The sequence below is a fragment of the Ornithorhynchus anatinus genome, chromosome 17, assembly GCF_004115215.2.
Source record: "Ornithorhynchus anatinus isolate Pmale09 chromosome 17, mOrnAna1.pri.v4, whole genome shotgun sequence".
In the NCBI taxonomy this organism is placed as follows: domain Eukaryota; kingdom Metazoa; phylum Chordata; class Mammalia; order Monotremata; family Ornithorhynchidae; genus Ornithorhynchus; species Ornithorhynchus anatinus.
The window spans coordinates 28587153-28604451 of NC_041744.1; the positions used below are offsets into that span (position 1 = coordinate 28587153).

Sequence of the window (17299 nt, forward strand, 5' to 3'; positions counted from 1 at the left end):
CCAATAAATATCATAAGTACTTTTGGGATATATAAAGGAATGCAACAAGCAGTTTTCTTACATGGGCTATTGGACCTGAAAAGGTAACCCAAGAAATTTGCTGCATTGAAAAATGTTTTGAGACCATTACTGACTAATTCTGATCTTATTAAGTATGAATTTCAGGAATATTCTAATAAATTATGCAGTTCAGCACTAGTCTTGGATAAACAAAAAGCTCTATTATTCAAAGAATCATTGTCCCAAAGATAGACAAGTGCAAGAAAAAGAAATAACTACTGCTGTTAAAAGTCTGTAATTGGGAAATTTTCCAAAGGTGGAAGAAAAAAAAACCTCATAAAAATCGAAATTCACAATCGCTCTCGTGTTTGTGAGGGAAAAATGTAATATTATAGTTATAGACCAATATCTCTACTAAGACATTTTGTTGTTGACACTCTTCTTACAAATTGAGCTCCTTCCTGCATAAAATGCCTTAATGTCCTTCTCAGAAGCACAAAGTCAAATGAAAATGATATAGGGATGAATTTAACTGGAATTAAGCATGAGTTGCATTTTAATAAATTAAAACAGTGAAAAAATTATAGCAAAGCATAATTGTGTAGACACATAAAGACACTTGAGTTCTGCAAATATTGTTCTCAGTCTAACTAAGCATTCTGCCAATCCTTGCCCTACACTGTAACAAGTAGAACTAATTCATTCATTCAATCATATTTATTGAGCACTTCTGTGTGCAAAGTACTGTACTAAGAGCTTAGCACTGTACTCCTCTGTCACACATTTAGGAGAAATTTCAGAGGCCATAATTCCAGTGATGGATAACTGAAGCTGCCACTCAGCCAGATATTCCCTGCTAGGAGAACCTCAGGGAGCATCAGCCTGTGACCATATATCTTCTCCCTCAGTTTCATAAACCACTAGCAGAATACCCCATACTTCATACTTCATTCTCCAGCATAGGAAGAGTGGAAGACTCTGCACTCATTATGAGGGTGACACCATTAATTCTCTCTCTTCACAACCAGCCCCTTCAGGAGGAAAGGGGCTGAATTGGGAGTTCAATCATTCATTCAATTGTATTTATTGAGTGCTTACTGTGTGCAGAGCACTGTACTAAGTGCTTGGGAAAGTAATACAGGAATAAAGTGAGACAAATGAGAAAACACCTCCATGCTTTGGACTCTGTCAGCAGGATGGAACCCTGGCTCAGGAAAGTGTGTATCTCTGCCATCTTCACATTCACATTCTGTCTTTGCCAGGCTACAGCTGTTCACTAGCCCCTACCTGTCACTCACCTCCCCTTTCGGGCCTTCTTGCACAAAGAAAAATGTGACCAAGGAACTTGCCAGAGATATAGAGCAGAGATATAGCCAGGCCAGGGTTAGCCCATTAGGACCTGTGGTATTTAGTGTGTTCTGGCAGCAGTCCATTTTTATGTCCTGAATTCTATAGACTGGATGCATTACTGTTCTAGTGCACAATGTGCACAAAACACTTGACTTCAGCAACTCTGTGACAAGCATTATTCATTAATCTTCATTTCATAAAGCTCTCCAGAATACACCCTCCTTCCCTCACACTCTGTACAGGTAAATTGTTTTGTTAAGAAAATGAAGATGTCAGCAAGAGATGTAAGGCTGTAGCTTTTTTGTTGGGTCTTTGACTAGCCCTGTCTCTGGAAAGGAACAATTAAATCAGAAAACCTGCAGTTGGATGTTGAACTGAGGCTTAATTCGTCCCAAGTTGAGAAAATGTCATTGAGGGCACTTAGCGCCAATGGCCAGAGGGGAAAGCTGTGCTCTCCCTTATGAACATGGAAGCTTGCTGCATCCCCTCAGGATCCTCTGAGAGAGCAGGCCCGATCAGAACCACTGAGCACCTGACAGATCTGAGGTTCACTTCATTTCTCAGGTTTGCCCAAAGATCATCCACCCATGGAGATATTTGGCCCAATTTTAACCAGTTGCCTGGTTGGGTCATAGCTAGGAAGAGATAGGGTGGAGAGGGTGGAAGAGGAAAATTGGGAATCACTTTCTAGCACCCAGAGCTGACTATGGTTCCCTATCTTGCATGGCCCACAAGGTCCCCAAACAGGAAAGCACTGGACTGGCTGAGCCCTCCCTTGGCTCCTGACAACAAATTATAGGCATAGAAGTGGCTCCCAGGTTCAGAGGACCTGGGAAAGGAATGCAAAGGCTCTGGATGAAGTCAGAGGTAAGAGGGGCCAGGATACTCATAGGAGAAATGCTCTAGGTTTTATAGGATTCTTGCAAATTGTTGAGAAGCAGCATGGCTTTATGGAAAGAGCCTGGGCCTGGGAATCAGGGCACCTGGGTTCTAATTCAGGTCGTGCCACTTGTCTGCTGTATGACCTTGGACAAGTCATTTGCTTTCCTGTGCTTCAGTCACTTAATTTGTAAAAGGGGATTAAGACTGTGATCCCTTGTGGGACAAGGACTGTGTCAAACCTGATTAGCTTGCATCTACCTGGCATTTAGTACAGTGCCTGGCACATAGTAAATGCTTAACAAATACCATTATAAAAAGTTGCATATGGCATTATTACATTACCTGCGTGTCTGAAGTAATGCAGCAATGCCAAGCACATTTCAGTGTTCGGGACCAGCAAGTACTGTCAGTGGCCAATCTAATCCTGGCTTCATTTCTGTTTGGCAATGCCTGGGCAATAGGAAACAATCAGTGGTTTTAATCCTGTATTGATCCACAATGCGCAAGGTGTTGATAATTCATTCATTCATTCAATAGTATTTATTGAGCGCTTACTATGTGCAGAGCACTGTACTAAGCGCTTGGGATGAACAAGTCGGCAACAGATAGAGACAGTCCCTGCCATTTGACGGGCTTACAGTCTAATCGGGGGAGATGGACAGACAAGAACAATGGCAATAAATAGAGTCAAGGGGAAGAACATCTCGTAAAAACAATGGCAACTAAATAGAATCAAGGCGATGTACAATTCATTAAAAAAATAAATAGGGTAATGAAAATATATACAGTTGAGCAGACGAGTACAGTGCTGTGGGGATGGGAAGGGAGAGGTGGAGAAGCAGAGGGAAAAGGGGAAAAAGAGGGTTTAGCTGCGGAGAGGTAAAGGGGGGTGGCAGAGGGAGTAGAGGGAGAAGAGGAGCTCAGTCTGGGAAGGCCTCTTGGAGGAGGTGAGTTTTAAGTAGGGTTTTGAAGAGGGAAAGAGAATCAGTTTGGTGGAGGTGAGGAGGGAGGGCGTTCCAGTACCGCGGGAGGACGTGACCCAGGGGTCCTCGCTGGAGCCTCCTCCCCCTCCCATCCTTTAACTGTTGGAGTTCCTCAAGGGTCAGTTCTTGGCCCTCTTCTGTTCTCCATTTACACTCACTCCCTCGGTGAACTCATTCGCTCTCACGGCTTTGACTACCATCTCTACGCAGATGACACGCAGATCTACATCTCCGCCCCTGTCCTCTCCCCCTCCCTTCAGGCTCGCATCTCCTCCTGCCTCTGGGACGTCTCCACCTGGATGTCGGCCTGCCACCTAAAACTCAACATGAGCAAGACTGAGCTCCTCATCTTCCCTCCCGAACCCGGTCCTCTCCCAGACTTCTCTATCACCGTCGATGGCACGACCATCCTTCCCGTCTCTCAGGCCCGCAATCTCAGTGTCATCCTTGACTCGTCTCTCTCGTTCACCCCACACATCCTATCCGTTACCAAGACCTGCCGGTTTCACCTCTACAATATCGCCAAGATCCGCCCTTTCCTCTCCACCCAAACGGCTACCTTACTGTTACGGGCTCTCGTTATATCCCGGCTAGACTACTGTGTCAGCCTTCTCTCTGACCTCCCTTCCTCCTCTCTCGCCCCTCTCCGGTCTATTCTTCACTCCGCTGCCCGGCTCACCTTCCTGCAGAAATGATCTGGGCATGTCACTCCCCTTCTTAAACAACTCCAGTGGTTGCCTATCAACCTCCGCTTCAAACAAAAACTCCTCACTCTAGGCTTCAAGGCTCTCCATCACCTTGCCCCTTCCTATCTCTCCTCCCTTCTCTCTTTCTACCACCCACCCCGCACGCTCCGCTCCTCTGCCGCCCACCTCCTCACCGTCCCTCGGTCTAGCCTATCCCGCCGTCGACCCCTGGGTTACGTCCTGATAACTAATGGCAACCTCTGGGCTGAGAACTCTGGGCCTGAGTCAAGCTCCAGCAACATGTAACAAGTAACAGAATGTACTAGGTCCCAACACCTCCCACTACCCTGAGAAGTTAGACCTAAGGAGATAGCAAAAATGAGGTCAAGTAGTAGGACCTTAGACTCCAGAAATCTTTGTAAAGAGGACAAAATTACAGGACAAAAATGCTTTTGATCATTGAGTGTTTAAATTTTTGGTGAAGTAATGAAGCAGGGCTGTTATGGGCACGTTAAGGATAACATATGCAGGAGTTTGCATTATGACAGAATTATGAAAGAACTGTAGTCTTCTGATTAGAATTTAGCTGTTTGTGACCTGCTTAACACTCTCAGGATGAAAGATCAGTTGAGCAGAACATATTGAAACAGAGGTTCGTAGCCTTTGAATTAATTAGTCAGCTAACAAAAGATGGATTTGTCACTATTTAAAATGGAAATGCTGAAAGTGTTCGGGTGTCATAGAGAATTTGGGGTGGTGGGGTATTTCATTTCTATACTGGAATTCATGTTGGTGTCTTCCAATGTTGCCCGGCTGGGAACAGCTTCCAGAAGTGTTGTGGCTCTATTCTCCTTCTTAACCCAGCACCTAGCTGAGTGCCTGGACTTGTAAGACTCCCTGAACCCCAAAGACTGCAGCAGTTCTCATTATTTCAGCTGGATTCAGAGACCTGTTGGTATATGCTTCTGTTGGTTCGGCCACTTGGCTGTATCTCTGCTGACAGGTTCACACTGAATGTTTTTCCCAAAACAAAACTCATATTTTCTACAGTTGTTTCCCCTGCATAATATGGCTGCCCTATATAGTTTTAACTATGGGTTTCTTCTTCACAAATTGGCATTACTAACTCTTTTTCTCTATTGCTTAAGAGGTATCAAGTGAAAATTCAAACCTCTCCAATGTGCCTCTTGTGGTACATGTATTCAACCCTTATTGTCCATAGCACTTACTCAATTCTTTTTCTTGGTGGTCATCTCTGATACTGTGTCTATGATTTCCCCCTGGATCCTTTATGCTAATTTTCATTTTTAATAGCAGGCTGGTTTGTGTTTTGTTACAGGAAAGCCAGATCAAAGATTGACATTATATAGTTCTCATGGATGCTGGTGACTTTTTCCTTTGTTCTTCTCCATATTACTGTGCTCAGAAATATGTCACTGTTGGAATTCCAGACTACAAGGATGCCTTCCCCAGTACGTAAGAGATCATGTTGCTCTTTTTTTCATTGTTAGATATTCCATTCTGGATGCTCGAGGTTATTAAGTGCTTTTAATTATACAATGCTATCTGTGTGAACTGGATTTTTCCACATTGGTATTTAATGAACATTTAACACCACAGGGTGAGTAAAAATAGACTTTAGTGCCTTTACCACATCTGGTGCCCAAGGCACTGGAGTGCTTTATAAAAAATACCCTCAGGTGGTAATGCAAAGCTCACTAAACTAGAGGGATGTCATTGATTGCTTTGCAGGTACTTGGTGGATTGACTGAAAATACCCTTCTTTTCCTTCATGCTTAATCAATAGCCTTATTAACTAAGATCAGCACTGCAACAAGTTCAATTTTGCACATATATTCTATTGAGCCTTGGACAGCTCAGACCTGCAAGAAAGGGTCTGTATCCCCTCTACTCAACCAGGATATTCAGATTGTGTATTAATATACAGCCAAGGTCCTTGAACCCCTAAGAAAAGGAAATAATAGTTTTTTAAAAATGGGATTCATTGCCACTTACTATGTGTCAGGCACTGTATTAAGCAAAAGGGTAGATATAACTAATTAGGTTGGACACAATCCATGTCCCATATGGACTCAGAGTCTTAATCCCTATTTTACAGATGAGGTAACTGAAGCACAGAGAAGCTAAATGATTTGCCAAAGTTCACAAAACAGTCTAGTGACCAAGTCGGAATTAGAACCAGGGTCCTTCTTGTTCTTTCCACTAGGCCATGCTGCTTCTCAAGTTGAGTCATGCTTCACTGGTAATTATATTTCAAGCAGAACCTGGTGAGTCTCTATTGTTAAAGGCCCTAAAAAGTAGGTGGTAGCTAAACATAATGGAGACATAGATGGCACATAGCCCAGACCTGAAGCAGAGCTTTAAATTTCTTTGCCATTATGAACTTAATTCACAGTGTTAGTACCTGTTCATGTCACTTTGACATAATAGTTAAGAGGTAAAATTGTATTGATTTTATTTTAATGACAATATTTTAAAAAATCAAAGTGCCCATAAGGACCATAAAGCTGCCTCTATATACCCTATGAATCAATTAATAAATGAGATTTTTAAAGAGCACTTTTTTCTCCAATTGTCCAGAAGTCTACCATAGAAATACAATATGTGCCCATTTTTTATTCAACAGGATCATAGATTTGGAGGACCATTTAACCTGTAGTATATGAATATATAGATTTCAGTGGATAATTAAGATACCTAGAGTGTAAGGTCCAATGTATAATTCAGAAAAAGCCTAGTAATCTAGGCTGAACTAGAGCTGTTTCTTCTGATTACTGTATTTTCCAAAGAAACTCATCTTAAAAGACATTATAGCACCCTGCTCTGAGGACCTGGGTACTATTTGCCCCTTGCTCTCATCCTTTTACCTTTATTCATCCACCCCAAGAGCCTTTCAAGGGTGTGGTTTCTCTAACTCCAAGCCCAAGTAATCAGGTCTCCAGGAGGAGGAAGAAGAAAGGAAGGAATATAGTAGACTCAGACTTGATATTTCCAGGGAATGGGCATTTCCTAAAAGACATTATTGCAATAAGGTGAGATTGATTATATGCGTATTATTTTTCTTGAAAGAGGAAAGGGTCTCATTAGCATTTGGTCATTAAGAGGCTTAATTATTCAAATTCATTATCATCAAGATTATTGATAATCATTTATTGAGAGCTTACTGAGCACCGAATATTGCACTGGGTCTGCATAAAAATGGATTCAAGGTTATGATTCTTGCCCTCTAGGCATTTTTGCCCTATTTATGCACTGTGAGGCTAAAAGTAACATAAATGAGAACAGTCGAAAGTACAAACATTTCTTTTTTAGATTTTTATTAACCTCCATTTTGATAATTTCACATTTGGATTGGATTTGTAGGAAGGACAACGGTATACATAATGGGATGATATGTCATGGAAGAGTTAGAGAAGGAAAATTGTACATTATATTACATGGGATAGTGAATGAGAAAAATATATGGCTTTAGTGTTGCACGCTGTTTAAATTAGTTTTTGTTCTGCATATTTTTGAAGCTATAATTAGATACCACTGGTCTCTAGTCAAATTAGTTTTTATAGTTCATAAAGAAAAAGTTTGCAACCTGTAAACTCCAAATGTATTTGCAACCTTATTCAAGATCTTAAGACGGTTAACTGGAACCATAATTTAGGTAAGTAATGATACTCCTATGAAATATTTTGGTAAGACATCACGTGATTAAGACCGTGAGTCCCCATGAAGGACAGGGCTTCTATCCACCTCAGCACTTAGTACTTTTTCAATTCATTCAATCATATTTAATGAGTGCTTGCTGTGTGCAGAGCACTGTACAAAGCACTTGGGAGAGTACAGTATAACAATAAGTGCATGACACATAATAAGCACTTAACAAATACCACAATTATTATTAGTAGTATGAATCAAAACACCTGAATTAAGTTTAAACAGCCTTGCAAATGTCTTTATCTTTCAGGAAAATTCTTCCAAAAAATAATATGAAGTGAGGACAGCCAAAAATTATGGGTAATTGGATTTATCAATGAAATTTAATTTTTTATTTTATTGTTCCAGCCAAATATCTGTGGATATTTTAAAAGACTGGTATTTGTGTGTCAAACACTATTCTAAGTGCTGAGGTAGATAACCGTTAACTGGAACTCACCGTTGAAGTAGGAGGGAGAACAGGTGATTAATTTACATTGTACAGATGAGGAAACGGAGGCCCAGAGAAGTTAAGTGATTTGCCTAAGGTCACAAAGCAAGTACTAGGCAAGTAGCTGATTCTCTAAATGGATTAAGTTAAAATGAGATATTGTGGGGGTGGCGGTCATGAAGTCTTTTCTTCTTGACATTATTAAGAATAAGGTAAGCTTGTAATTGACCAAGATGCTTAGTTATTTAGTCCTGGCAAGGATAGAATTTATTTACTGATCTCTATCCTTATAAGTGAATGATATGGTAATTCAAAAAAATAAGGACAAATTCTTGCAGGAAAAGCTACAGTATAGAAAGACGATAGTTTGCTCTCTAAGAGAGGTGTTCCTAAGAGCAAAAGTTGGCTGAAGGGATAATATATGATAGGATCCTAGGCTATTAACTGGGTAACCTTGTTGGAGGAGATGAGATTTTAGGAGGGATTCAAATATGGGGAGAGCTGTGATATGTCTGCTGAGGGGTGGGGAGAGGGAGTTCAAAGCCTGGGAACAGTGTGAGAAAGAAAATGGAGGAGGGACAGTCAAGAACAAGGTATGTGAAAAGATTGGGTTGGGAAGAATGAAGATATTCAGTTGGGGAATAGCAGATGAAGAGGGCAGACTTTCAGTTCTTCTTGCATAATTAAATAGAAATCACTTATTTGTTTAATAAACTTAAAGTGCTCCCTGAAGCACTTAAGTATATATCTGATGCATTGATATATACTTTAGTACATCTTCCTATATGTAATCTACAGTGTCCGCTAAATTGCAGTGTCCTAGAGGTCAGGGCTCATGCCTATTAATTTTATTGTACTCTCCCAAGGGCTTATTACTCTTACTAATCAGTAGGTGCTTAATACATATTGTTGATTGATCATTTAATTTATCAACAAATGGCATTTAAGAAAATTATATAATCCAATTTTATTTAGTATCCTTCTCCCATGTTAACTGAAAAACAGTGAAAGGAAACATTTTTTACAATTTCTTATTTGGTAGAACCATTGTGAACTGTCTTACAAAATACTTTTCAGCGTTAAATAATTCAATTCTGGAGAGAAATAAGTGTCAGGAGGGAAAAAAATGTTCACAGCTGAGATTTGAAAATAGTTGATGAGTAGGAGGAATCCTGAAAGGATGAGTTAGACTACAGGGGCTTTTGCAACCCAGTGGCAAGATTATGTGGAAGGGAAAGATGAGTTACTAATTGAGCTGAAGAAACAGGCTGCCTGGGGATGAATAGGGAGAGATGAAAGAAAGCGATGCCAAGGATGTGGAGTATAGTAGAGAAAGCAGTCAAAGGTGTTCCAAACAAGCATTTCTGAAAATGAAATTATCTGACTGCTGAGAGGTATCTTCCTTTCTCCAATGGATTAGGGCCTGCTGAAGGAATCCCTAGAAGTAGGGCTGAAGGAAACCAGAGGATTGAACTAGTTGAGGTAACAACAGATTGAAATAGAAATAAATTCAAAGCCAGGGGATAAAAAAGCACCAGCCAGGGTCTTGTCTATCCTGTAATACATGCTTTCTCTCCTCCCCACAACCCTTTCATAGGACACATAGTCACAAAACCTTGTTTTGGGAATAGGGTCAAGGATGGTGTGTTACCTCCATTCACCTTTACGTGGAACCCATTTCATACTTTTCCTCCCAGGGGCATTAATAATAATATTTGGGATATTTGGTAAGCTTTTACTATGTGTCAAGCACTGTACTAAGCACTGGAGTGTATGTTCACAATGTGGAACGTCCCTGCCCGACGGTGGATCACAATCTAAATGGGAGGGAGAATAGATATTGAATCCCCATTATACAGATGAGGTAACTGAGGCACAGACACGTGGCTTGTTTAAGGTCACACAGCAGACAAGAGGCAGAGCCAAGGATAGAACGTAGTTCTCCTAACTTCCAGGCCTGTGATTTTTACACCAGGCCAAGCTGATTCATGCTGTTTAGCTCCCCACGATAACCAGATAAACTTTTGTCTTATCCTGTTCCAGAACTGGTGCAATCCATCTACTCCACCATTCCTCTCCAAACCCCTCAAGCAAGTTGTCAATACCCACTGCTTTCATTTCCCCTCCTCCAATTCCCTTTCTTAAGCCCTCCTATCTGGTTTCTAACACCTTCACTCCACAGAAACTACCCCTCTCTTCCAGGCCGCTGCTGCCCAACACAGGTAAATTTTGATTTATTGGAGATTGCCTTCCACTCACTAGCCAATGCCCAAGCTAGGAATGGATTGGATATGCCTCTACCTGACTCTCGCTCCCATAGTCGAGACTGGTAGAGTACTGGAAACTCTCCAGGTGCGACCCTGAGAGGGTAATCCCATTTTACAGTTGAGGTAATTGAGGTACAGAGAAGTTAAGTAACTTGCTCAAGGTTACACAGTATACAAGTGGTGCAGCTGGGATTAGAATCCAGGTCCTCTGATTCCTAGGTCTGTACTCTTTCTATTAGGCAACTGTGCTTCTACCTTCAAAACACATCTAGAGTCCTTTTCTCTCCATCCATACTGCTTGTACATTCATCCCAGCATTTTGGTGGTTGCCCATCCACTTCCAGTTCAAACAGAAACTACTTACCATTGACTTTAAAGCACTCAATCAGCTCTCCCCCTCTTACCTTACCTTGCCCTTTCCCACTCTAGACTGTGAGCTCATTGTGGGCAGGGAACATGTCTGTTATACTGTATTTTACTCTCCCAAGCAATTAGTAGAGTGCTCTGCACACAGTAGGCATTCAGTAAATATGACTGACTGACTGACCAACTACTACTACACAGCCCATACACTTGACTCCTCTATTTCCAACCTAATCGCTGTTACCTCATTCTTGTTTGTCTAGCCAGCGACTCCTTTACCATATCTTCCTTTTGGCCTGAAACACCTTCCCCCTTAATCTACAACCAACCACCAATTTCCCAGTCAATCATTCATTCAATAGTATTTATTGAGCGCTTACTATATGCAGAGCACTGTGCTAAGTGCTTGGAATATATAATTCGGCAACAGATTGAGACAATCCTTGCCCAGTGATGGGCTTACAGTCTAATCGACAATCAGTCAATCATCATACTTATTGAGTGTTTACTGTGTGCAGAGCACTGTACTAAGCACTGTACAATATAAACAGTGTTGGTAAAATGCCATTCTCTACCCACAATAAGCTTACAGGCTAGAAGGGGAGATGAACATTAAAACAAACAAACAAATAAATAAGTAAATAAATAAATAAATAAATAGTATATACATAATTGCGGCGGGGCTGAGGATGGGGTGAATAAAGGGTGCAAATTCAAGTGCAAGAGGGACACAGAAGCTAGCGGGAGAAGAAGGAATGGGAGAAGAGGAAATAGGGCTTAGATGAGGAATGCCTCTTGGACGTATGCTTTTAATAAGGCTTTCAAGGTGGGGAGAGTGATCACCTGTCGGATATGAAGAGGAAGAGCATTTCAGTCCAGAGGTAGGTTGTGTGCGGGAGGTTGGCAACCAGATAGATGAGATTGTGGTACCGTGAATAGTTTGGCAATAAAAGAGTGAAGTATGAGGACTGGGTACTTGCACCTTCCAAGCCTTATTAAAATCACATCTCCTCCAAGAGGCCTTCCCTGACAGTCCTCATTTCCTCTACCCTATCTTCCTTTTGCATCGAGTGTGTATTTGGATCTGTAGCCTTTAAGCACTTGATATTAACCCCACTGCACAGCGTGGCTCAGTGGAAAGAGCCAGGGCTTGGGAGTTAGAGGTCCTGGGTTCGAATTCTGGCTCTGCCACCTGTCAGCTGTGTGACTGTGGGCAAGTCATTTAACTTCTCTGTGCCTTAGTTACCTCATCTGTAAAATGGGAATTAACTGTAAGTCTCACGTGGGGCAACCTGATTACCCTGTATGTACCCCAGTGCTTGGAACAGTGTTCTGCACATAGTGAGTGCTTAACAAATACCAACATTATTATTATTTACACAAGCAGCATGGCTCAGTGGAAAGAGCCCAGGCTTGGGAGTCAGAGGTCATGAGTTCGAATCTCACCTCTGCTACTTGTCAGCTGTGTGACTGTAGGCAAGTCACTTAACTTCTCTGTGCCTCAGTTACCTCATCTGTAAAATGGGGATTAACTGTGAGCCTCACGTGGGACAACCTGATTACCCTGTATCTACCCCAGTGCTGAGAACAGTGGTCTGCACATAATAAGCGCTTAACAAATACCAACATTATTATATATCCTTAATTTATTTTAATGTTTGTCTCCCACTCTAGATTGTAAAATCCTTCTGGTCAGGGAGAGTATTTACCAATTTAAGAAGCAGCATGGACTAATGGAAAGAGCACTGCCCTGTTAGTCAAAGGACCTGGATTCTAAACTCAGCGTCAACACTTGTGTGTTTGACCTTGGGCAAGTCATTTAACTTCTCTGGGCCTCAGTTAACTCATCTGTAAAATGGGGATTAAGACTGTAAACCACATATGGGACATGAACTGTGTCCAACCTGATTAGCTTGCAGCTCCTTAAGTGCTTAATACCGTGCCTGGCACATTTGCTTAACAAATACCATTTTTTTAAAAAAAAAGCTCTGTTGTAGTGTACTCTCCCAAGCCCTTAGTGTTTGCTCTGAAAACAGCAAGTGTTCAAAAAATACCATTAATTTACTGATTGATTGTGAATATCTCCCTTTCCATGAACCAGTTGGGTAACACCACATGGGCAAAGAGAAAATAAATTTCTGGTTAGATAAAAATAAAATCAATTGTATGTATTTTCATTACATTTATTCTTGTATTTATTTGTGTTTGTTAGTTTTACCTATTCTCAGATGGCATCTGTTTTCTCCTCCATTAGATTGTATTCTCCCCAAAGGCAGGGATCAACTCCCCTTTCTACCACTTGCTTAATGCTCAGGACTCAGTCAATAATAATAATAATAATGTTGGTATTTGTTAAGCGCTTACTATGTGCCGAGCACTGTTCTAAGCGCTGGGGTAGACACAGGAGAATCAGGATGTCCCACGTGGGGCTCACAGTCTTAATCCCCATTTTACAGATGAGGGAACTGAGGCACAGAGAAGTTAAGTGACTTGCCCACAGTCACACAGCTGACAAGTGGCAGAGCTGGGATTCGAACTCATGAGCCCTGACTCCAAAGCCCGTGCTCTTTCCACTGCGCCACGCTGCTTCTACTGCGCCACGCTGCTTCTGGTTACTATGGTTACTATACAATATACTGGTTACTGATTGATTTTACCCTGTAAATCTTTCAGTGGCCTGGATGAGTATACTGGTTACTATGGTTACTATACAATACTATGGTTACTGATTGATTTTACCCTGTAAATCTTTCAGTGGCCTGGATGAGTACTCTGCACTCATTAGTCGCTCAAGACTAACTCATATTGATATTTTAAATTGGGATTTCAATTGCTAGCAGTACCCTATCCCCAGCATTTCTTGTAGATATTAGGTGTGTTTTCAATGCGAAATAATTCAGATTTCATAGTAGTGAAAAATCTACCATATCTATTTTTTTTGTTTTATTTAAGGCAAATAATACTATTTTCACTTTTCATGTCATTACTTTTAAAATTGTTTTTTCATTTTATAATATTTTGAACCACAAAACCAGAAGTGAGTAAAGTGAACTTAGACTAAACCAAGACTGAACATTATACTAGTACATTTGATGACATGTTAGCAAAAGAATACATGAAATTATCCAGCTGAGTGAAAATAAATCATAAAAGAAACACTTCAAAAGGAAATAGGACTAGTGTTAACCTTGAAGTCAAGCAATCAAAGGAGTTCTTGATGCAGTTTTACCTTTCCTGTGATGACAGAGAAGTGCAGAATTTCCTCGCAGTAGAACAAGTAGTTTTTTGTTTCATCATGTGCCATGTTTCCAGAAAAAAAATTGACAGGAATTCATTTTATTCAAAAAGGAGCAAGTAGGGAAAGAACTTAATTTTTTCCACCCTGTAATTACATAGCACCCAGGGTTTTCAATAAACAATGACTTTACATTTAGAAAATGTTTAATTGTGATTAAGAAAGATGATGGAAGAGCTAGCAAGATTTGAAGCTATTTTAGACCAATTAAAAAGGCTATAATTGTGATATGATATTTAGTAGTGGAGAAAAATGAAAGCCATTGTGTTTTTATTTAGCATCTGAGTCAGTCACTCAGAAGCAGACAATCCAATATTTAGTGTGCCCACACCAATGCCCCAAGTCAAATAGCTATTTTTAGATGTGAAGAAAATTAGGATGAAAAAAGCTGTTCTGAGCATCAATAAAAGGAATTCAGGAAGATAAAGACAAATAACTGAGCCCAAGATTGGCAGTAAGGGAATTGTTTCATTCAATCCAAAATTGTAAGCAATTTTAGAAGATCATGGTTTAGCATGACCTCACCAGGGATTATGTCAGAGGGCTATAAAGCTTGAATTTAATGTGTGTCAAGGGCAAATATAGTAAATTTGCCAAAGAGGCATCATGAAAATGGTGAAACTTTAAAAGTTTTTTTTTTTAAATGGTATTTGTTAGGCACTGACTATGTGCCAGGAACTGTACTAAGCATTGGGGTATATGCAAAATAATCAGGTGGGACACAGTCCCTGTCCCACACAAGGATCACAGCCTTAATACCATTTTACAGATGAGGTTACTGTGGCACAGAGAAAGTAAGTGGCTTGTCCAAGGTCATACAGCAGGTAAGTGGAAGAGCTGGGATCAAAACCCTGGTGCTCTGACTCCCAGCCACTTGCTCTTTCCATTAGTCTCTCTACTGCTTCTCTACTGAATCCACCTCCAGGTTTCATGGTGGTTGATATAGATCAGGTACCACCACCTGCATTTGTCAGAGTCAGATACTTTTATGGAATGACCTGCTAATTTTATTGTACCATTACTTCAAAGGTAAATTCTATAGTAGTAACAATCAAACTGGAACAGAGTGTTGGTTGCACAGTTAAACGGAATATCCCTCTAAATATATATGTTCAAATAGAAAACGTTATTGTCATCATCAGCATTTATTGAGCACTTACTGTGTATAGAGCACTCTACTAGTCTCCAGGAAAGAGATGCAAGAAGATAAAGACACTGCCCTTGAGGAGTTTACAATATAATGTAATATGATACTTCTGAAAAAAAGGGGGGAAAAGGGAAGAACATTTTGAGAAAAGAGAAAATCAAATAACTTGCCTAAATTTCCAGATGAATTATAAAATTTTTCATGTGATTTTATTCATATCTGAACTTCAGTTTATGATGCTCCTAATTTCTAATTTCTGCTATTGATAATTCTAATTATCCAAAATACTGTGGTTGATAAGAAAGAATAGGAGAAGCTCTCTAGTAACATATGGACAGATCTTATCAATATGTTTTCATAATTAATCAATCAGTCTGTAGTATTTATTGGGCAACTATACTATACCACACTAAATTATGCTATACTAAGACCTTGGGAAAGTATAACGGAAGTGTCACAATTCCTGTCCTCAAGGGACTGTAAGTCAAGGGACTTACAGTTGAATAGAAGAGATAGGTGAAAATTGAATATTAATAGACAGTGGAGCAGGAGGAAGAACAAGAATGTAACAGAGTATCACGAGTAAGTTAGGATGGGGAAGGTGAGTAAACCATAGACTGTTCAATTATTGAGTAAGCTGGCTAGCTATTGTTATAAAGCATATGCTTGGTACACTGATGTCATCACATTGTGCCAGGTGCAGCATGATATATGACATCATATGTCACATGGGGGGGCCATAAATTGTGTGGTTCTCTGTATATGAAATGAACAGAAGTTTAATCGGGTCTGGCAATTCTGTGTAAGATGACTGTAGACCCCTGGCTTACATTAATACAGAATTGATAGATGGGGACTGTGGATCTCTTGTCTATATCAGAAAGGATATTTGTCTTACATTCTTAGATCCTGGGAAATCAGAGCTTTCCACATATCCTACTCTAATGCTGAATCACTCTGATTCAAAAGATGTGTGTGTGTGTGTGTGTGTGTGTTTAATCTACATTGCATAAATTTAAGATCATTTCCTTCTGTTTGATCCTTTAGGAAATGGAGAGCAACTTCTTTGTTATTCCACAGTAGCCCTCCATCTACCTTTAAATGATCAAAACCCCTACTTTCTCTGAACTGACTGATTAAAAACATCAGATACCTTTCTTATACTATTGTTTTGAACTTTTGTCTCAGAAAATGATGGCTTGGACTCTACCTCTCTTAGGTGGGAGTGATTTAGGAGGATGGCAGCTTTCCATAGTATTTCTGCCAAGTGGGAGCTGTTTCTTGGGAATTTTCTGCTCCAGGAAAATCCACGAGTATTGCTCACCTTACCAAAAATGGGGATGCTACCCATATAGCCTCATTTTCCTCTCTCTCTTCTCTTTACTCTTTTCTTGCCTCTCCTCCCAAGATCCTTACTTCTGGGGATAACAGCTCCAGGCCATGGCATCCTGGAAGGAGAATTGCTAGCTCTCTATTTGGTCTACATCTGATTTGTGGCAATTGTTGCATTTGGAGGATTTTCCACAAAAAGAAATGAGCTGTAGGATACTGATATCTCCCCTTTTAATATATTCAAAATACATTTTATTGTGCTCATGTTACATGCTTAAGTATATTTAAACATCCCACATGAATTTCCAAAATAGGTGCAGTTCTGTGAAGCAAGCTGTGAGTATCCACGGAAGACTCGGTAAAAATATTTGAGTATCTAATTTTGAATTTTTATAGCCTGTTTCTATCATGTGATAATTTGAGTGTGTGGAAGAGACTTTCTTGCCTGCAGAAGTTTGTTCTGCCTCTCGGGGGTATGGGAAGAGGGAGAAGAGGAAGAGAGAAAGAGAGGGAGAGAGAGAGTAGGGACACAGAGAGATTCACACGGAACAGTATTTAGAATCCCAGTAACTACTAATTCAGAGTGTTCTTAAGACCAACAAAGGACAGAAGTGTACACACTGTAAAATCCTAAAGAGTTCTGATGGTAAAGATTAAAGCCCTTAAATGAGACAGGAAACCATGGCATAATTTATGCATTAGTAAACTAAATTTATATAGGTTTCAGACTCCTATTTCCTAGAAATTAGTTGAGCTAACTCCCTGATATAATTTCAGAACATTTTCAAGCATCAGGATCTGAGAAGGTGCTTAATTTATTCTTGGTTTAGTTGAC

The 17299-nt window shown here is 40.3% G+C and overlaps 1 long non-coding RNA gene and 1 other non-coding gene across 2 annotated transcripts in view; one reads left to right on the forward strand and one right to left on the reverse strand.

The window, feature by feature from the left end:
* The first annotated feature begins 5251 nt into the window (after window positions 1–5251).
* Window positions 5252–17299, forward strand: part of LOC120638937 — a 43353-nt gene continuing 31305 nt past the window's right edge. Inside the window, exon 1 of the long non-coding RNA XR_005660995.1 lies at window positions 5252–5373. This is a non-coding gene — a long non-coding RNA (uncharacterized LOC120638937). The remainder of the gene's footprint in view (window positions 5374–17299) is intronic.
* On the reverse strand, window positions 10293–10430 carry LOC114818121. The gene has a single exon (XR_003765942.1). It is a non-coding gene; the product is annotated as a small nucleolar RNA SNORA7 (small nucleolar RNA).